This window comes from Taudactylus pleione, unplaced genomic scaffold (assembly GCF_031769625.1).
Source record: "Taudactylus pleione unplaced genomic scaffold, aTauple2 ptg000121l, whole genome shotgun sequence".
NCBI classification, from domain to species: domain Eukaryota; kingdom Metazoa; phylum Chordata; class Amphibia; order Anura; family Myobatrachidae; genus Taudactylus; species Taudactylus pleione.
Window position 1 is genome coordinate 5,172,747 of NW_028284523.1, and position 23,169 is coordinate 5,195,915.

The window sequence follows — 23,169 nt, forward strand, 5'->3', positions numbered from 1 at the left end:
AAAAAATAAATACATTTTAATTTATAGACTATGGAGAACATGAATGACAACTACTCAGCAGATTGTCCTGTAAACAGTCGGGTATTTGTTTTTATTTTCTAATCTGTACGTAAAAAAAATATATATATATATTTGTTGCTAAGGGTTACAGTAGTGTTTCTACTCATGCTGTGAGATCAGTTCATTTTATATGTCCATCGAGAATCACTATAATATAGTTACGGATCATGTATTATTGACCATTTATGCAAGAACAAGTAAAAAAAATATCCCTAAATATAAGAATTTAGGTTCAACTTAAGAGATACATAAATGCTGGAACAAAGCAACCATTTTTGTGTCTTCGGTGCCAATAGCAATCACAGACACAAACACTTCCTCTCGTCTACAAACTATGTTATTAGGGGTCATCCCCTGACTCCATTAAGCCATCAAACACTTCAGTACTAAATGGCTTTAATGTAACTTACAGACATGCGTCCCATTATCTGATCTGATGGAGCTCCTGGGTAGTAAGGTCAGTCCCTGCATTCGCTTTCCTTGCTACACCAGATGTCATTATGTAAGTATGCACACACAACTCCTGCCATTTGAGCTCTGTTTCTGTATAGACCAATTACTCACACCTAAGTAGCTGCATTTAAATACATTTATACACTCCAGCAAACACCTGCACTGGATCCACTGCCTGCCAAGCCTTTCTAGCAGATTGCACACTCAGGAGGTATAATTAGTAGGTACTGTATAAGGGCTAGCACGCCATGCGTATTGGTTTTGTACAAAGAACACAGACCCCCACTCTTGGGAAACCTGAAGGAGTAAAAAACAAATCTTTAATTACATACTACACCTATTGTTTGCATTCCCCAAATACTCTATGTGCGTTATTCAAATGAAGTACAGAGGTGGCCCTGAAAAGCTGGAGAAGTTTAATATAGTAGTATTAGATGTGCTAAAGAAACACCTGAAATTTATACATTTACATTTATTTTTATTGAGTGTATAACAAAATATTTTTAACTACAGGAAAAAAAACAAAAAAAAAACAAAACACTCTCAGCCGGGAGATTGGTGGCGTACACATTCAAGGCAATCAGTGAATCGATGGCTCCAGGCATTCAGGGGACCTGTGGCCCCTGGCAGCAAAGAGGTTGGTGTCCGGTGGTACAAATAATGACTAAAAATTTTTTAAAGTGGTACATATTTTATTGAATACTAGAATAAAGTGGCATATATTGTACTTATTATTATACAGGGGGGGGGGCATATTTTATTTCTTATCACTCAGGGACTGTCACATTTTATTATTATACAAGGGGCACAGTTTTAATTTGTTATATGTGGAGCCCAGTTTCCAGTCATTAGTAACCAGGGAGCACAGGTAATGGTATTACACAGTCGGCACAGTTAATAATAAACAGTGAATATTTCCTTTTTTTTTGCCTGGTATCTCCTGACCAAGGGTACAAGGAAGGGGTGGGAGTGTAAGGTTAATTAGCATTAGCCCCAGGCCTCTATAGTTTTGGGGACCCCTTGGAAGGTTAGTGAATTTTCTTTTTTCAGTCTACGCCCCTGTCACAACCACCTCTTATTTTGTGTGTTTTTGCAGCGGGTGTTGCTCTGGTCAGTGTCACCACACGTTGATTGTTCTGGTGTTTAGTATTTCTTCATATAAAAATTGGGATGCGATTTGCAATTAGATTTTCTGGCAGTTTTGCTTTGCTATAACTGGCGGTTTGTTACTCAACCAAAGTCACATAAAAAAATGATTTAAACAAAAAGTGGTGTTTTACGAATTTCCCCCTTTGTTGAAATGGAACATCCGAGTTACATGCTAATTGTTTAGTCTCTTAGCTTAGGTACCACATAGAACTATATAGATGTAGGTGTCAGTGTGTGTACATGCTCACGCTGCTGCTGGGATGATACTCCATCAATTGGCAATCTAGATGCAAGGCAAAACTCAACGGGCCTGATTCTGTGTCAGACACTATGCCGATATTCAAGCAAATGGTCTAAGTTGCTAAAGACTCGCACAGCAGATGCATTGCACGGTATTTGAGACTCGCGGTCTCAGAAATATATTGGGGGTTTCTGGGTGGTGACCTCTGGCTACGCAGACACACGGAGATATACCGACCTACGGGCGTGTTATGGGAGTGTTGCTGAAGTGCTTGAAAACTCAAGACACTCAATTCTCATATTGGAGACCACACTGATGAAGAATCTGTTCTAGCATGTGATTGGTGAAATTTTGGCCTTGGTTGCGGTGGGTAACGTCATCTTACTGATAGCTTTACCCATAGAAGCCTATGGGCTTCTCTCAGGAGATTGCTGAGAGAGTGATCCAATCAGATCCCTCCCAGCACTCCCCTCGGCATGCGCAGAAGGACGCCGGAGGGGTTTCTGGGTCATAACCGCAAAGGGCTGCTCTTACCGACACAGTGGTCCTTTGCAAGGATAGTCATTCATATCGGTGTTACCAACGCCGGCATGCATGCGATGACCGGCGGAACGTATCACATCGCAAGTGCGATGAATCATCCATCCCGCCTCTAAAGAGTCCATGAGGTATTACAGTATCTAAAAACACCTAAGGGGTAGAATTTACGAAGCAGCAACATCTGTAAGCCGCTGTTTCCGGGCGGGTTGCAGGTACAGTACATATTTAAAACGGCACCCAGAGCCAGTGTAAAGGACGCCGAGCTTTACACCGACTCCAGGTGCCGTTTTAAATATGTACCTGCAACTCGCCGGGAAGCAGCGGCTTACAGAAGCCGCTGCTTTGTAAATTCTCCCCAAAGTGTTCATCTAGGTACATGCACATCAGACACACGGTTGTGTACCAGGAAAGGGCTTGTAGCAGTACAAGCATAAAACCGCAGACATGACTGCAGCAAAAGACGCACACAAGAGCACCGCTGCATCCAAATCAGAACCAGACATAGTATGTTTTGGCTGTACTAGAACCTGTTCCCTTTCTCTGGCCTGTCCCACTCCAGACTGTGCTAGAAAAAAACACCATTATACTTCCTTACAGACTGGCCATCTATTGTACATGCAAGGGATTCCCCTCTTAAGAGCTTGGAAGAACATACAGTACTGAGTGGACGGTCTCCATAGTGATGCCAGATGGCTTTTCCTAATTACCAGCAAGAACATATAATCTACTGTACTGTGGGTGTACTGGCCTATAGAGTATTTTATCATTTTTACATTGTGATATTTTGCACTTTTTTTAAAATACATTTCCTATATCTATTTTAGGTACTTATTCATATTAGCATTCATTTGTAGGATTGCATTTTCTCATATGATTTATTCGAACCCGTGACGCATACATTTACATAATTATTTAGAAATTGTTTGCCAAATTTTACAGACATCCTAAGACACCATCCAAAAAGGTAAAGTAACAGGCTGCGGCTACCACCAGGGCTGATGCTTAATACTTATTTATAATATCCGTGATCTGGACAATAGTTTTATTTTATAGACACTGTAGAGCAGTGGTTCTCAAACTCGGTCCTCAAGACCCCACACAGGTCATGTTTTACAGGTCACCCAGCAGGTGCACAGGTGTAATCATTACTCACTGACACATTTTAAAAAATACACATGTGGAGCTAATTATTTCACTGATTCTGTGAGGAGACCTGTAAAACATGCACTGTTTGGGGTCCTGAGGACCGAGTTTGAGAACCTGTGCTGTAGAGCATACTTGCCTACACTTCTGGAAACTGCCGGAGGCTCACGATTTTTTTCGGGTAACCCCCGCACCCCTCGGGGAGTAGGCACTGCATACCGCCCACTTCCTAGTGAAGAGGGCAAAATGGGGAGAATTTTCCTGGGGATCGGCAGTCTGCGAGTAGGGGGCAGAGCTTAATAACGAAATTCTATAAGAATCGCATCATTTGGCCCAGTCCCTATTTAAATATGTGGTATTCAGGCTGCCAACTCAGTACTTTAATAATTTACATTGGGCCTCATTCAGTGATGTACGCAAACCCCATGGTGGGAGGACTGTGTATGCACAGGATGTGTATTGTGCATGTCTGCGAGTTCTCTTGCAGTGCCTCCAAGTTGCAACCTAATTGACAGAAAGCGGCTGTTGTGAATGATAAAACTCATTGATAAATGAGACCCACAGTGAGGGTGCCTCCACGCACCCCCCTGCAGCCGCAATGCTGACACTTACCTGGTTATCGGTGAGCTCTCTCCTCCACTTAGCTGGTCACTGGGGTTCCCTGTCTGTGACCCCGGTCAGCTGTGTTGTAAACGGAGATGCTGGTTTACAGCACAGCTGCCCGGGGTCAAAGTGCAGGAGCCCCTGTGACCAGCTGTCCGAAGGAGAGAGATCATCGATCAGCGGACCCCTAGCTGCAGGTTAGTGTTTGAGTTTTATTTTTTAAACTTTTTTTTTTTTTGCAGTGATCAGCTTGTGGTTTATGTAGACTACAAAGCTGATCACAGTGGGCCGGCTTCCGGCTATGCTCTGCCTGTCAGAGCGAAGCAGGAGTCGGGAAACCGGTGGGAACCCTGCTTAATGCCATCTCCAGGTGGCGTTGTTAAAGCAGAGCTCCCACCCAATATTTTTTCACAATTCCCCCTTAGTAAATTTCAGGCAGATGGCATTTCCCATTACAAGTATGTGAAATGCGATCTGTTTGCTAGAGAAATGCGAATTAAAGGGCTTGGAGTAGTTTTCATGAACACTTTCCAATTGCCCTTTAATACATTTCAGTGAAACTAAGGGTGTGAAAACACTCTATGGCACATTATTTTAGTAAAAAAAAAAGATTGATAAATAGAGCAGTTAATATTGATCCTGTATCCATAATTCTCTAAAAATGAAACTATTAATTGATCTTTATTTAGGACTACTACAGGAAGGGTTCCAAGCATGTATAGTAGGAATATGGTCAATTTGACCATAGCTAGACGTCCCCCAGCCAGGTTATACTGTGTTGTCTCTAGAACACTTAAAGTTTCTCCAAAGATAGCAAAGTTTTGGGAGAGTTATGGGAGTTACTAACATGCAGTCTTCCTGATCGCAGGGGCACGGGGTCCATTGCCAAGGCAGAAGAAGAGGCCCCTGTCTGCGCCACCTTGGAATTTGAATCTGCAGTGAATGTATTATGGACTCGGATTATGAATAAAGGACCTTCCACAATTTGAAAAAGTTGCCTGTTAAAAGTGCATTTTTACTAGGGTAAATTCTGCTAACCTGCACCCAATCATGTGCCTGATTTGGAGTTGTACGCTAATAGCATGTGTCGGAGTGACTGCAGCACTGTGGCCCCAGGCGCATGTACAGTCAACCCACCATCAGACTTGTTAGCAAACCATCAGGCTTGTGTACATGCCTGAATCAGGCTCCTTGTACATTAATATTTTTTAGTATCTCCACCCTACAATGACAAATTTATGTTTTTGATGCCCAAACAAGGGACTGTGGGTTATATTTACGAAGCGGCGGCTTGGAGGTGAAAATGTAAAGGGGCACTTACATTCAGTGTAAAGCCCGGTGTTCTTTACACTGAATGTGTGTGTCACTTAAAAGTTTCAGCTCCAACCTGCTGAGATGTGGCAGCTTACAGTCTTCTGTTATTTGCCGTCTGTCTAATTCTGGCATGTGTCTAGCAAGTTTGGCGTCCATGTCTCTAGCATAAAACCACGACAAGTCAGAGGCAAATGCAGAATTTCTAGATAGGGGTTTCCAAATAGTGTGGCCAATCTATAAAGATGGCATAATTAGCACTTAACTAGCTATAAAAGGCATGATACAAAGTGCAGTGTATGTCATAATTCCAGCATTTACAGGAGCAGCGATCACAGTAAACCGCTAGATGTAGCAGCAGGGCCATCCTGCCTGAGCTGAATGTTTTTATTTCAGATGTGGCTACGATTCCAGAGCATTGGAGCAAGTCCGGGTGTCTGGGGGAGCAGAAGAAGAACCTAGCACTGCCCTAAACGTAGATGTTTGCATTGGTCGCCTTTTGCAGTGGATAGTGTATTTTATACAGTATCAATAATTAACCTTATAGACAATCTATATCAGTGCACCAATAACAGTGCATGTTTTCCAGATCTCCTAGTTGGTACACAGGTATATTCATTACTAACGGACACATTTTAAAATATCAACGGGGGTACTAATTAATTCATTTGTGATACTGAGGAAATCTTTAAGACATGCATTTCAAGTAAAATTGTATTATATACTATTGCATTGTGGTCATGGTATAAGCTGGAGAGGGGGGGGTTCCAGGCAACCGGAAACACCCTCTGCATTGGCCTATGCAGGTCACATTTTAGGAATATTTTTTATAGTGTTCGAAATGACCAAAATATTAGTGAACAAACAGCGGGATAGAAAATTGGGAGCGAGCGGTGACAGAATAGACAGTCGTGTTGCACGACCTATAAAATGTTTGACAAGTAAAGATTATTTAAATGCCATTTGTCTCATATATGTGTATAGTATCTCACCTGAGAGCTTATTACCGCTTTGCTTTTTTAGCGGTACAAGCTCGTATCGAGATGTTACTGTGTTTTCATGATTTATTTATACCAAGATATTCTGTAGTAGCAGCAAAGTTAATAGGAACATGTTAAATTAGTTTCTTTAATTATTGAAGGCCTCCCAAGTGCTTACTAGAACATCAGTGAGCTAGAGGAAGAAAATAATATGAAATATATTTACTTTGAAGCTATGTAGTTACTTACTTTCCTAGGCACGCAAGTCTTTATCACCTGTCACTCCTGCTTTATAGAACGTGCAGTTACAGCGCATTGCTAGCCATTTGACTTTAACTATATCTTTATGTATCATCTGGGCTCATTTCCCTCTATGACTGTGCAGAATGTGTGATTTGAGCAACTCCTCTTCTGCGAGGGATGAGGGCGCCATGTGTATCACGTCCAGGGATAAGAGAAAAGAAACCGGAACAGTCAAAAGTGCAAATGATGATTTTTCATCACACACATCTATTATTATGTAAATGCCCATTTTTATGGGCAATGTCGAAGCTGAATAATTGGCTGAGAAGTTCAGTTTAAAATTGAATCGCGGCGACGCCATCTCGCGACTGGCTGCAAGACGCCACCTTGAAAATGAGATCGCAAGACGCCATTTTGCGAATGGCCGTTTAAGCGCCATTTTAGATAAACACATTTTAGTACATGTGGCAATAATACTATTAGCACCATGCGATTGCATCTTTCACCAGTTCTCATCCACACATTAATACCCACAATTGCGCTGCTAACTAGTCGCATATTAGGGAATGCATAGGACTTTGTATGAAACCGCTGTTTTATTAGCTTTATGCGCACGCATCTGCCCCAAGTTAACTAGCGTCCTTATATCAAACCCCGAATACTCACACATTACATATTCACACATAAGGTTTAATAAGCTTTAAAGTATATGATTTAAGTTGGTTCAGTTAGTTTAAATGCTGAGAAATAAAGATATTTGATAACTAAGGTTTTATACATGCTAAACAAGCCGTGTTTGGTTTCGTACTGATGCGTACTCTTTCCACAGTATTCCGGTGTTATCGGTGGGGAGATCGCATCATGCATTCTCGAGTTATGGATCGCAGAGACTTCAAGCAACAAAATGTATTAACTGTTAGGATGTTACAGGAGGCGGGAAGGGAAAGACCCCCAGCTGTTAGAGGCAGGGAGAGTCTATTTGAACCAGCCTGTTAAATGCTCTGTAACAGATGCTTCTCCCCTGGGAACCAATGACATCAGCAACAAACTTCTCTATTGTCCGGTCTATTCTGGGGGGGTATAAATATGTGAGCTCAAACGCTGGGTTCTTAGTCTTCGTGCTGAATGCTGAATGACGAGAGGTCTCTTACTGATGCCTATCTTCGGGTCCGTAAGCGCTGCGTATGTATACTGTACTTGGGTCTGTATAATTCCTTTTGCGCCTAAATTGTGTCTGGATCAATTGCGTGTAACTGTCTGAACTTTTACTTGAATAACACTTGTGCTTTGGAACCACAGATTCCAGTTCTAAGTCTTTATTTACTGTATGACTGCGTATGCAAATTAGTGTCATCCTCAAAAGGTATAGGCAGGTTATCAGAAGGTATAGGAAGGAGTGTATAGTGGTTCTGATCCAGTATCGTTAGTTGGGGGCTCGTAGTGAAGTCACTTACCTGCTCACACGGTACATACGGCTGTCGATATTTCAGCAAAGGGTGGAGTGGCCACATGCAGGGTTTGCCTGCAACCGCTTTGTGCTGAAAGATCACTATCCATCTCCGTGTGAATCAAGGAAGCTGATTAGAATCCAGGGACAAGAGAGGAAAAAGTTTGTTTTCCTCTGCTAATAGAACCTTACGTTTAAAGGGGTGCCGCAGTACTGAGTACACGGCTAAGTCGCAGGTTTGCGCATAGCAAAGATGCACTTTTGTGTACACAGCTAAAAAGTCATTATACGGTTGTGTGGTAGTCGCATAATTGTGTATGCGGCTGGTCGCATAGCGTATACGCACTTCGGGTTCTGCTGCCACGTGTTTGAACAAAGCCGTTGAGGTTCACATTTCTTTATTTATTGAATTATTACCAATATCTGGGTTAACGTTTATTTTTCTGCGCAGGAAAAAAAAGTGTGTAACAGTGAATATTTGTTGAACAAAGTTAAGGGTATCGTATGATCCTTAAGGGCTAGGTGCAAGGGTTAGTCTAGCCGCTCGGTAAGTAGCTTTACCGTTCTATACACAGTAGCAGGTGTACATGTTGTCTTTGTTGTAGAGAGGTGCGTGGGAGTAGCCGACATATAAACTCCCATAGGTGTTGCCTTACTAAATCTTATCCGGGTGTGGAAGTTGCCTTTTTCAAATCTTATCCAGGTGTGTGGGCGCCGCCAACTTAAATCGTCCACAGGTAAGTGAAAGTATCTTGATTGTCTTTCACCAGTTTAAATCTTTATTGGAAAGTGTAGGATTTTGTCTCAGAATGGGAGCCGCGCAAACAGTAGAGATGTTAGACAATGATGTGCTGCTAATGGAGGCGCTGATCGGATCGGCCCATCGTATTATGCATACTAAGTACGGTACTTATGCAATAAGGTATTGTGATGTATGGTTTAATATGACGAGGAAGAGTGTTAGACCGTTTCCTAGAATTGGTAGTTTTGATAAAAATGTGTTAGATAATGTCCGGGATGACATCGGTCTGATGCGCTCCCGAGAGAAAAAGGTTAAATATTTTGAATGTTTAAAACTGTGGCAGCATGAAGGGGATGCGTGGCTTAAAAATGTGCAAACGACGCAAACTAGCGTCGTGAGCACATTACCAGAAAATACATCCGCGGCGCTAAATTGCAATACGGGCGAGCCGCAAAATGGCTCGCCTGGTGCGGCAAGGTAGCATCATGGAGAGTATTGCCAGCAGTTCACGCTCACCCCCCCCACCTTATGTGGATGGAGGTGCAAGTACAGTTACCAAAAATACTCATAAAAATGTAACAAGCAACTATACTCTCTTAAGCAACTATAAAGAAAATGTTCATGATGTGGATGATGAGCCTATTGTAATGTCTGCCATTTCCCATGCTGTACAAATGCTAGATGCGGCATCACCACAATCACGAGTGGTGCAGCCATCTCCATCGGTAACAGCAAGGGAAGTGTTAATGCCCTCTGCACCCGTAGAGGAAGTTGTTCATACCATACGCAGCAGCAGCAGACTAAACCCCCAGCCAGGTAACCAGGTCAAAGGTAGCAGCGCTACTGGTCTGCATCCCATTCGGACAATAACTGTTCCAAATGGAAATGCAGATGCAAACGGTATAGTGCCCACGAGGGAACTAGTAATGCATTGTCCTTGGACAAAAGCAGAACTAAATTCCATCATAAATGATTTCCCCGATCCCAAAAAGGAATTAGCCAAATGTCAAAGATTTTTTAGAAATTTGGGTAGTTCACATGAACCCACTAATAAAGATTGGCGTGTGGTGCTAAGGGCCTGTCTGCCACGTAATACCGACGTGACAAAATTTATCACGGATTGTGTATTGGATGATGACGTTCCCTTAACAGACCAAGTAAACCAAGGTAACATTTCCCGCATTGTAACTGCAGAAGATTATTGCGATCGGGCTCTGCAGGCTATCACCCAGTACACTGGGATAGAAGATATTAAAAATAGCACTCACCACCGGGGAATAATAGTCATGGTACTTGTGGACGGAAAGAGTTTAAAAACTCGGGTTCAGACCTCACAGCCTGGCTGGCGGGGACTCACAATAGATACCCTCATAGAAACCGCCATCGAACATGATAAAAACATCTCCAAGAAGAGAGAAGCCCAGAGCGAAAAACTAGTGGCTGTCAGTATACAAGCTCTGGAGGGAATGACGGTAACATCACAGCCAACAGACACACTTGCACACACACTTCTGAACAAGTATGTGCTCTCACTAACCCCACGCAACAACAAACACAACTCTATCCCACTAACCTGATGCAACCACAGGTCCCATACTACCCACACCAACTTCTTATCCTCCACAATACCCTTACCCTCCCTATCCTTACCCATATCCACCACCTTTACCCTCTGCGCAAACCTCACAACACCACATGTCTTCACCTGATACACGAACATGTTTTAACTGTAAACAACCAGGACACTTAAGTAGAAACTGTACAGTAAAAAGAGTAGGGACCCCACATCAGGGAAGACCTGGATATCCCCATAAGGGATATGCACAGAAGCCAGCAAGTGTCCAGCAGGCACCAGCTCCAATTGTGGCCGTAAATGCTTTATTGGAGAATGGTAGCCAACGCTAGGGGTCAGGTCATACCTGTAGTCTACAGATAGTCAGGTTATCGGGAAGTACTAGGGAAGAACCGGTCATGATGGTTGATGTAGCTGGTACTAAATATCCTTTTCTTGTAGACACAGGGGCGACCAGGTCAGTGATAAAATCTCCTGTTAATTTACAGGTGACCAATGAGACAGTACCAACAATGGGTGTAACAGGTAAAGTGGAACATTATCCTTTAACAAAGTCCACAGAGGTTACTATTGGGCCGTTGCATACCAGGAATTCTTTTCTCCTGGCTGCTGCGGCTCCTACTAACCTGCTGGGCAGAGACTTGTTATGTAAGATGGGATGTGTTATATATTGCACCCCTGATGGTGTATTTTTAGATATCCCAGAGAGAGTGGTATATGAGGTGCGGGATATGTTAGACACTCCTCAAAGGATAATGTATCACTCTACAGTTTTAAATGAAACTCCATCACAGGTAGATGAAATGTTGTCCCTAATTCCAGATTCCCTTTGGACTAAAGATGGACAGGACACTGGATTAATGGCAAACGTAAACCCCGTAATGGTAAATTTAAAAAGCGGTAGGCAAGTTCCAAAAATTCCCCAGTACCCACTAAAACAGGAGGTAGAATTAGGGGTTTTTCCAATAATTGAGCGATTATTGCAACAGGGAATTTTAGATCGTACAGCTAGTGTAGCAGTGTAACAACAGTCCCATCTTCCCGGTGAACAAGAGTGGTGGGAGGGGCTATAGGCTGGTACAAGACCTTAGAGGTGTTAATAAGGTAGTAGAGAGCCAATTCCCGGTAGTGCCAAATCCAGCTGTCATCCTGATGCAGATCCCACCAAATGCAACTCATTTCACTGTCATTGACCTCTGTTCTGCTTTCTTCTCTGTGCCTCTCCATCCTGACTGTCAGTATCTATTCGCATTTACATACAGAGGTTTACAATACACATGGACACAGTTACCCCAAGGTTTCATAGACAGCCCCAGTATCTTCTCCCAGGCATTGCACGACTGTTTACAATCATTTCAACCTACCAATGGTTCTGTTCTAATTCAATATGTGGACGATTTATTGCTATGTTCTGACCTGTTTATGTCATGTTTGAATGATACTAAACTTTTGTTACTTCATCTCTCACAAACAGGACACAAGATGGCTAAGGACAAACTACAACCATGCCAATCCAGAGTAAAATATTTGGGACGCTGCCTAACCCAGGGGTTATGACATCTTACAACAGATAGAATCCAGGCCATACAAAACATGACACTGCCGCAGAATCAACAGCAAATTCGTACCTTCTTGGGAATGTGTGGATACTGTAGAATGTGGATTCCAGGTTTCTATTTTGGCCTTAACTTTACAGGAATTAGTCTCTTCCTCAAAGCCCGATCGTGTCATACACACAGAGGAATCAGAGCAGGCTTTCCTTAATCTTAAGGATAGTCTGACAAAAGCTCCTGCATTGGTAATACCAGATTATGAAAAACATTTTGATTTGTATTGTACGGAAGCCGATGGTTGTGCTGCAGGTGTCCTTACACAAAAATATGGTGATGCCAGTAGGCCCGTAGCATACTAGAGTGCCCAATTGGACACTGTGGCAAGATCACTCCCCACCTGTTTGAGAAGTGTAGCAGCTACCGCTCTATTGTTGAGTAAAAGTGAGGACGTAGTATTGGGCCATGATATGATTGTCTACACTCCCCATATGCTGTATCTGCTCTGTTGAACTCAGCTCAAACCAGACACGTCTCCTCGGCTAGGTTCACCAAATGGGAACTAGCTCTAATCGCTCCTGCAAATATTACTGTTAAACGTTGCAGTACGCTGAATCCAGCAACATACCTACCATATGTACAACATGATGTACAAAGGGTGGAAGGAGAGTAGTTGCTGGCGGGAGGTGAGTTCGGCAGACATAATGATACGCACGATTGTATGACATTTCTGAATCAGACCTTTACTGCTAGACCTGACATACATGACACACCTTTAGAGAATGTGGATGTAACTTTTTATACGGATGGGAGTTGTCATAGACAAACAGACACAGGCGAATTATGTACAGGTTATGCTGTTGTAAATGACACAGACATCATAGAAGCTAAACCTCTTGGTGCTCCTCACTTAGTTAGTAGCACTGACTAGAGCATGTGAACTGGCAGCAGGCAAATCTGCTAACATTTACACTGACTCGAGGTACGCGTTCGGGGTGGTGCACGATTTTGGGGCTCTATGGCATCTGAGAAATTTTATGACAGCAGCAGGCACACCAATTGCACATTCCCGACACATAAAACATCTTTTAGAAGCAATCCAACTGCCCAAAGCGGTGGCAGTAATTAAATGCAAAGCCCATACATGTGAGGATGACCCGGTGTCACTGGGCAACAACAGAGCTGATGAAGCTGCAAAATGGGCAGCAGGGTTAAAAATGTTTTCTCCAACTGAAACAATTATGTCATTTCAAACAATTGATATGCTGAAATTAATTGAGATGCAAAATTTGTGTTCAATTCAGGAAAAATCCATTTGGAAGTCCAAGGGATGTGGGCAAGAGTCCTCTGGGCTCTGGAGGGACGGACATGGTAAGTCAGAAGCCCACAAGGCATATTACCCCAGCCTGGCTGAGGCAGCACACGGCCTGACTCATCTGGGTAAACAGGGTATGTGCAAGTTGGTGAGGGCATACTGGTGTGCACCAGGTTTTTCTTCACAAGCAGAAAAGATAGCAATGTCCTGTCTGACCTTCTTGAGAAAGAACATAGGGAAAGCGATCCCTACCGAACAGTCCCACATTCCACCGACTGATGGACCTTTCCAGGTGATACAAATTGATTTCATCCAATTACTACCCTGCAGGAACCTTAAGTATGTATTAGTGTGCACAGACGTATTTTCTAACTGGGTTGAGGCCTACCCAGCGGCCACTAATACTGCTGCGTTTATTGGCAAAAAAATAGTTCAGGAATTTGTATGCAGGTACGGTATCCCTAAAATCATCGAGAGTGACAGGGGAACCCATTTCACAGGTGATGTTTTTCAAAATATGTGTAAGCTGATGGGTATTAATAGCCGACTTCATACCCCCTACCAGCCGCAAGCCAGTGCCAAGGTAGAGAGGATGAACGGGAATGTTAAAAATAAGCTAAGTCAAATCATGGCAGAGACTGGACTAGGATGGCCAGAAGCGTTACCTTTGGTCCTACATAGCATAAGGACTACTCCTAGACCCCCTCTGAATCTGTCCCCATTTGAAATATTGTTTGGTAGACAACCTCATTTGATTATAAGTCCACAGGAAGACCTGAAGGGTAACAACGAGGTAACTGTAAAGTATCTTATATATCAATGAGTAAGCAGTTAAAGAAACAGCAGAAGAAACTGAAATTGTTGTCTAATGATATGCCTGAAACTAACTGTCATGATGTTGAACCAGGAGAATATGTAATGATCAGAAATTTCTTGCATTCAGGTTGTTTGACTGATCGGTGGGAGGGTCCATACCAGGTGCTGCTGACGAGTACTACATCTTTGAAGGTGGCCGAGAGAGATACCTGGGTCCATTCCACTCACTGCAAAAAGGTCAATCAACCAGTGGGGAAACAAGTCGGAGACAAAGCTGATAGCGTGGACCTGTCAATCGCGAGCTTGTTCCGGGAGGATTGAACAAGTTGTAGTGAGATACCTGAACTGAGAGAAATTTGCAGATCTTGTTGTGACAATGGACAGGCCTGCTGTGTTCATTTTCATATTCTCTTTTAGAGTGTTCACCATCCTGATCAGTTTGGGGATATCCAGTGTCTGTGATGGGGGACCGATTGAGGAAACGGGAGCTGATGGCAGTGCTGATGGAGTGGAATCAGGAGGAGTGCAATGCCAATCAGGGGAGTGTCTGACCAATCTTAGTACTGTTATTGTTAAGAGCTGTCATTCCGGATACTTGGGGAAGGAGTGGAGGTTTATCGTCTGAAGATTCCTGTATTTGTGAGCTTTGTGGGTCCCTAGTTGATGAGAACTGTATCCAACGGTGCCAACCTAAATATAATCCGTACTGGGGAGGGTATCCTCTAGAGGATTATCATAGCATGGTAGGCAAAGTGTTCAATCAAACTGATTGCTGGGTGTGTTCACATGTGCCACAGGGACAGCATAACGTAGGGTTGGTGCCATTTCCGCTAAATACCACGGAAATTTTAGAATTGCAAAAAGGGAAAACCTTGGATGGAAAATTTCTCTCATCCAAACCACCTCATTTCAAACTCCATCAATTCCAAGTAGATAGATCACTTTTGTGCTTAAACATAACCAACCCCAATAGACCCGGGAGTTGGGAAGTGACGGGGAATAATCAGACGATGACCTTCTCACAAAGAGCTGATAATGAGTCCATAAACCATGATCTGTTACGCTCCATTAAGTCTGGTGGGAAACATTTTAGGTATCGGTATACATTGAGTTCCACCAAAGAAATTATTGGTAAGGTGCCAAATTGTTATTGTGCTAAAATAATACAGCCAGAAACTTGCATGTACCAGATGGAAGACCCAGAAATAGGATTGTTTGCAAGGGAAATGTGCTTAATGATAATGATGCATACCATTCCTTATGTTCTCCCTGATAATGTATATTTCATATGTGGAAGAAAAGCGTATAAATGGCTCTCCGGAGTTCCGAAGGTTTGTGTTACCTGGGAAGAGTAGTCCCAGAAGTTATGACCCTCACACATGTTGAAATGCTGGGTATACATAAAAACACACCGTCGCCATATCTTCACACACAATATGAACACAGAGGCAAAAGAAATATGATACCTGGTGACGTACATAAAGCCACTCAGTTAATCAGTGAGACAACTGGCTTTCAAGTTTTAGTCGCATTGGATCCTACCAGGATCGCTCAGGGTACATTAAATTTTAGATATATCCAGGAACTTGCTAAATTGATAGATAATATCACCGAGATGTACGATGACACATTCAGGTATACAGGGAGAGAATTGCAAGCGTACAAGAAAGAACTAGTGCAACACAGGCTAGTGCTGAATTATTTAACTGCTGTTACTGGAGGGTATTGCGTAACATTGGCCACCCAATTTGGAGTAAAATGTTGCACCTATGTCACCAATGATACCAGCAACCCCAAGGAAGTGATAGACCGAAAGATGGATGAAATTCTGCAGCTAAAATGGGAGTTTCGTAAGAACCATAACGCTTCAGTGGCTGAAGTAGGGGAGAAGATAGAAGGATGGGTTTCATGGCTGAACCAAGTGAAATTGTTCTCAGGTCTAGGGTAATGGGTCCAGGAAGTGATCGCCAGCATAGGCAAATTCTTGATCCTTATACTAATTGTCATCATAATAATTGGCATATGCGTCCGGTGTGTCCCTATTGTGTTGAAGTGTGGAAAATGTAAAAACAGAGTAAAACGTAAGAATGAATCTATGATGGTGGTCAGTAATGACAATATGTATACCGAGGTAAATATAGAACTGCATTACAACCCTATCCAACTAGGAAATACTATCGTTTGATGTATTATATTTAGACATGCATAGAATGTATTATTGAAATGTTATTTATAGAACACCTCAGATAATGTAAAGTCTCAATTCCCCTTCAAGACTGCTTTTATAAGACTGGTGCATTCCCACACCTTTCACATGATCTTCCAAGATCCGTGGTGTGCGTATAATAGTAGTTTTATGTCCCCACCCAGAGACACATTATTGATGGATTAAGAACCACCTTGTGCCATCCCACAATAACACTAAATAATATGTAAATGTAAGCCTAAATTAAATTCTAATAGCAGATTGTGATAGCATGTTGTTTGCTATCAAAGGGTGGACTGTCGAAGCTGAATAATTGGCTGAGACAAGTTCAGTTTAAAATGTAATCGCGGCGACGCCATCTTGCGACTGGCCGCAAGACGCCATCTTTAAAATGAGATCGCAAGATGCCATTTTGCGAATGGCCGCCTAAGCGCCATTTTAGATAAACTCACATTTTAGTACATGTGGCGATAATACTATTAGCACCATGCGATTGCATCTTTCACCAGTTCTCATCCACACATTAATACGCACAATTGCGCTGCTAACTAGTCGCATATTAGCGAATGCATAGGACTTTGTATGAAACCGCTGTTTTATTAGCTTTATGCGCACGCATCTGCCAAGTTAACTAGCGTCCTTATATCAAACCCCGAATACTCACACATTTCATATTCACACATAAGGTTTAATAAGCTTTAAAGTATATGATTTAAGTTGGTTCAGTTAGTTTAAATGCTGAGAAATAAAGATATTTGATAACTAAGGTTTTATACATGCTAAACAAGCCGTGTTTGGTTTCGTACTGATGCGTACTCTTTCCACAGTATTCCGGTGTTATCGGTGGGGAGATCGCATCATGCATTCTCGAGTTATGGATCGCAGAGACTTCAAGCAACAAAATGTATTAACTGTTAGGATGTTACAGGAGGCGGGAAGGGAAAGACCCCCAGCTGTTAGAGGCAGGGAGAGTCTATTTGAACCAGCCTGTTAAATGCTCTGTAACAGATGCTTCTCCCCTGGGAACCAAAGACATCAGCAACAAACTTCTCTATTGTCCGGTCTATTCTGGGAGGGTATAAATATGTGAGCTCAAACGCTGGGTTCTTAGTCTTTGTGCTGAATGCTGAATGACGAGAGGTCTCTTACTGATGCCTATCTTCGGGTCCGTAAGCGCTGCGTATGTATACTGTACTTGGGTCTGTATAATTCCTTTTGCGCCTAAATTGTGTCTGGATCAATTGCGTGTAACTGTCTGAACTTTTACTTGAATAACACTTGTGCTTTGGAACCACAGATTCCAGGTCTAAGTCTTTATTTACTGTATGACTGCGTATGCAAATTAGCGTCATCCTCAGAAGGTATAGGCAGGTTATCAGAAGGTATAGCAAGGAGTGTATAGAGGTTCTGATTCAGTATCGTTAGCAATCACAGAGTTGTGCAGACCAGGGTTTAAGTGCATACATATGCCAGGTGTTGCATTGAAGAAGAACAAGTTGTAATTTTTATTATTATATAAATGAGTTGGTGGGTAGAGGAGGCACATTTAGGTACGCACTGTGAAGCGGATTATGATGGACGCAGCAGCAAAGTAGGACGCCGTGGGGTGATGTTTTTGTGAGTCGCATTGCGCATTCCTCTCGATTTTGTTCGTATGGCGTCGCAGTACAGATTTGGATGCGTGGTATCAGAAATGTAAGGGGCTATTCTGGATGGTGACTGGGAGGTAACAGGGGGTAGCTACAAAGATGCACGGAGATGTTGCATTTATGGGAGTCGCAGGCATGACACTAAAAGTGGCTGCTTGCAAAGACGCTGAAGCACTCACATAGGAGGCCAGTCTCAGACAGAGAAATTACACCTACTATAGTTTTGATGGTGTGACCGATGGTGGCATCTATAGATTCACCAAGCTGTATTTCAGTGTCTATGAATGGTGACAATGGCCGTGTCAGTCCTTGCACACTCAGGCGCACGAATGTACACCAGGGAAGGGCTTTGGAGCGGCATTAGCATAAATATCTCAGACGCACCTAATGCAGGGATTCGTGCATGGGCAAGTTTACGCGGCCGCCACCCTCATCGCTAGTATCTGCACTTGCACCAGCCCCATGCTAGGTGCAGGAGATACATCTGAAACAGGATTCCCTTCTCCGTACACAAGACTCAGAATCAACACTCCCATGGGTGGAGCCTAATGATGTGGCGAGCCCTGCCCCTCGAAGATGTCAGGTACATCTTCTCTCCAGGCTTCCCCTGGAGAGGAGTTAATTAATGGACAAACTGGTTCCAGTTGTCAGAAAGGTGCAGAAACTGAAATAACCATGCATTACAGCAAAAGAGCATCTCTGAAAGCAGAATATGTCGAACTTTGAAGTGCATATGTTACAGCAGCCATAGACCACATCAGGTTGCACTGCTGTCAGCCAACACCAGAAAACTAAGGCTATAGTGGGCACAGGCTCGGCAAAACTGGACAGCTAAGCAATGAAATGAGGGGGTTGGGTACGAAATCCCGACGCCGGAAGACCGATGGAGCATGTAAGTACACTAACACTATCCTTCTCCCCCCAACCCCTAACCCTCCTGTCAGTGTGCCTAACCCTAAAACTCACGGGGTGGTGCCTAACCCCAAGTCCCCCCAGGGGTGCCTAAACCTAACCCTCCCCCCCTGCGGCTAAGTACTAAGGACAGACGGACTTACCTCAAATCGGTCCGGCGTCCTTTGGCATTCCGACGTCAGGATTAAGATTGGCGTCAGTATTTCGACGCCTATCTTAAGTCCCTTGTCGGGCTTCAGCTGTCGGGATATAAACCGGCGGCATTTAGTCACCAATGACACTAATAAAACCATCAGTGATGCAGTAAGGTGATGATGGGACTCATAATGAATTCCACCAAAGAACTTTTTTCTCAGGGACACAACTAATGTGTGCCATCTTTTCAGCATCACTATAATAATTCGCAAACTGCGGATCATAATTACAAATGTCAAATCTGACACTTCATAAAATGTCCTTATACAGTATCTGGTCCTAAGCACCAAACCTTCATGAAGACATCCCTTTTGTAAAGATTAAATATATAATTATACAACAATCAATAGGATAGCTGTGTTCCCTGCAGTCTCTGGGTAATAAATGATTAAAATGTGGTGAGGAACTGTGAATACCGGTCACAATGACCTAAAAAAAGATTTAATGCTGAGCAGCCCAAATAATGAAGCAATTGATCTTTCAGAGTGGGCTTAAGAAACATGTATTATTAAAACAAGCCCAAAAGGAAAATAAGGAATTCAATCTAGACTTCCTAGGAACATTGTACTCAGACCATGGACATGTAAACTTTTATTTTTAATATATATTTATATATAGATAGACCAATATATCGGCCAGTGTGTACCCAGCGTAAAGACTGGCTCTATTAAGGTGCCTATCCACTAGGCGATTAAATTGAGCTATTGGATGAAAACAACGTCGTTATCATTCAATCGTTCATTAATCGTTTGAAGATCATTCATTAAAATGTCTAAAACGACCAGCGATGTGCTTACCCGCTGGTCGTTTTAAACCATCTATCATCGTGCAAACAAGATGGTCAACCTGACGACAGCATGTTAGCAGATGATTGATGTTCCTACACTGAACGACTGCTCGTTCAGTGTAGGCACATCACATAATAAACAGACAAATGACTGCATGATTATGTCTATAATCGTGCAGTCTTTTGCCTGTCTTCAAGTGGATGGGCAGCATTAAACATATTTAGGTTGGCAGATGTATTGGCACACCTTATCAAAACTGTGGGCCTGATTCAGACGCGCTCACAAGCTGGTCGATGTTGCCCAAGTGTGCATGCGCGAGACCCGAATAACGACGGCCAAGCCGTCGTTATGGGTCTCTCACCATAGGGGGCGTGCTGTTAATGGTGATTGACAGCACGCCCCCTTTGGTGGGCGTGGCTGCCCAAACGGAGGCGTTCCAGTGGGAGTGCTTTTGGCTCTGATAGAGCCAAAAGCACTCCAGGGCTTGCGGCAGCGAGACCCTACCGCAAGGGTCTCGTCGTAAGCCCGATGGTCGTGATGGCCTTGACCATCGCGACCATCATTTTGGCCGCTCGCTATAGCTGTGGGTGGTCACCCACAGCTATGTGAGCGGCCAGGAGGCCGCTCCAAACAGTAAGAGGGACCTGTCAGAGCGTCCGGCTCTGAATTAGGGCCAGAGAGAGAGATAGCCTCAACTGTGTACCTGGGCAAACCATGTTGCAATGCAAGGGGTGTAAATAAATTTTATTTTTTTTGCATGTAGTGTAAATACTGGCTGGTTTTGCATGTAGCTCACAAATACTGCGCAGCTTTATTATTACACTACACTCTAGATGTCAGTTTGGACACGTCCCTCCCAAATCTAAATCTCTCTGCACATTTTAAGTCTGCCCCACCTGCAGTGCAGCATGGTTTCACCAAGATGATCAGTTGAGAGAGAGATCTCTCTCTATTCCCAACTCTGAATCAGGCCCTGTGTGTGTAGCATCCCAACCAACTACTACAGGTAAATGTAGTCACCCATTGTGTGTATGGGCAGGATGTAGCAAGTTTTAAAATGTTGTAGAACCTCAGAAAACTGCAATTTCGGTGGTTTACTGCAATACATATGGATAGAAACCTTTGGCCGTCTTACCGTAAAAAATGTACTAAATAAATTATAGCTGGAAGCTGATTAGTTGCTGTAGGCAACTTCTCTTTAGAAGATTTGACACATCTCACCGTGTTATATACCATACCCCATGTTTTAGTGCTCTGTTGTGTAGTTGGGTTGGGTATGGAATCCCAGCTGTCGGGATGCCGCTGGTCAGAATACCGACAGCGGCATCCCGACAGACAGAATCCCGACACCCATAGCAAGGGACGGTGAGTACTTTTCTAACCGCTACCCTAACCTACCCCCTAGTGCCTAAGCCTAACCTCCCCCTCCCCTAAACCTAACACCCCTCCGCAGTGCCTAAACCTAACCTCCCCCCAAGTGCCTAAATCTAACCTCCCCGCACCTTAATCCTAACACTCGCTACCCGTACCTAACCCTCCCCATAATGCCTAACCCCGCTACCTAACCCTAACCTCACCCTAACACCCCAATACTTACCTTTGGGATGACGGCAGTCGGGATACTGGTGCCGTGAACCAGACCTGTCGGGATTTCGGCGCCGGTATTCAGACCATTGGCATCCCAAACGCCGTGATGCCAACTACATCTCGTGTAGTCGCTTTACAGTATGCAGTGAGCTGGATTCAATCTCATTTGTATGGAAAGGGCCTTTTTGGCCATGTGACCATTAAGAGAGGTGTTTTCTGTCCTACATATCTCTTTGTACTATAGGGAAAGTGAAGTCTGTGAAAATCACTTCACCTGGACTTCGTTCAGAGTTATCCTGTGTTTCGGTAGGTGAAGCATACATGTATCACATCTGGGCCTAGTTATGGTCATTACTGGTGCTTATCCTGTGTTACGACAATGAAAGCACACAGGATTATTAATAGAGCTCTCTTTCTCCATATAGAATAAGATGAGATATGAGACTTACAAACAATAACCAAAATAAGAAATGTGCATTTGTCCATAAACAGAACAAGAACACAACAACCATAATACAAATGAGTTGGGTGTATGTAATAAGGCAAATACAGAGGAAAGTGGCGGATATCCACTCTTGCCTCCATACTAGCCTGTGGATGGCTCCTTTGTGCATCTGTCCACAAGGGGACGGACAGTAGAGGAATTAAGGCAGAGAAGACACACATGCATAGTATAGCAAATGATATTTTTCCATACTCTATGCTGCGCCATTCCCTCCCCTCCTTCCTGTGCTGACATTCACTGTCAACTCAATGAAATAATACATATTGCACCACCCTGCTTCAAAAATGTTCAACTGGGGCTTTACAGTATGTACGGTAGTACAGTGCTCATGTATAATAAAAAGAAATGCTAATTATTGCATTATTTCAGCAGGTAGATCAGTATCGATGCACTTGGAGTACAATATGGAGTACCATACACATAGAATGGTACTCCATATTGTACTTTAATAGGAAGAAATTCTATATACACAGTTCATTCCCTAGACTGTTTACACTGCAACTTGGAGACTTTCAGGAAATAAGTCTAAGAAAAAAATGTGGATGATTTCCGGAGCTACATTGCCTTTCCCTGCTCAACAACACCATACTATTCTTATCTGACACAAGAATGTTATATTAGGAAATTGGATGAAATATAGCCAGAACATATTGCATAAGCATTGCATAATACCTCCTCCAACACCCTTTGCAGAGACATGTTCTTAAATCACCATGTAAATCTATAAAATTATTTTATAACTCAATCAATATTGTTCACACTTTGTTAACAGTAAAATGCTTTATAACAGAGTGTTAGCCTTCTGTTCCGGTGCCTTGGGGCCATTGATTCCTTTGACAACTAGAGACCTTGAGCTCACAGTTGTCAGATGCTCATAGACAAGGGAATATGACATCAACATAACTAATCAAGTGTTAAGGAAAATGTGTTGTTTTCTTAAAATGTAACAAGACACTGTTAAACAGATCTTTTATACATTCTTGACAATAACTTAAGTTATACATCATATTTGAGAGAGTCATTTTGTGTATTGGATGTAACCAATCCATTCAGAACAGAATTTTCGCCTGTTGGAAGCGCAGGGCTGTGACAAACCTGTGACATCTCAGTGCCACACTCAAGCCCATTACCAACATGGAGAGAAGCAACCAGCAACTTCAC

General features: G+C 43.0%; 1 protein-coding gene across 6 annotated transcripts in view; it reads right to left on the minus strand.

The window, feature by feature from the left end:
• SULF2 (sulfatase 2) overlaps positions 1-23,169 on the minus strand; it is a 379,961-nt gene that overhangs the window by 182,857 nt on the left and 173,935 nt on the right. The window contains exon 1 of one of the 6 annotated variants that reach the window (XM_088472165.1): positions 471-531. The exons of the other annotated variants lie outside the window; for them this stretch is intronic. The gene's annotated coding sequence lies outside the window, so the exon portion shown is untranslated. Of the gene's footprint in view, positions 1-470; positions 532-23,169 lie in introns of those variants that run through there. 6 annotated transcript variants of the gene reach the window in all.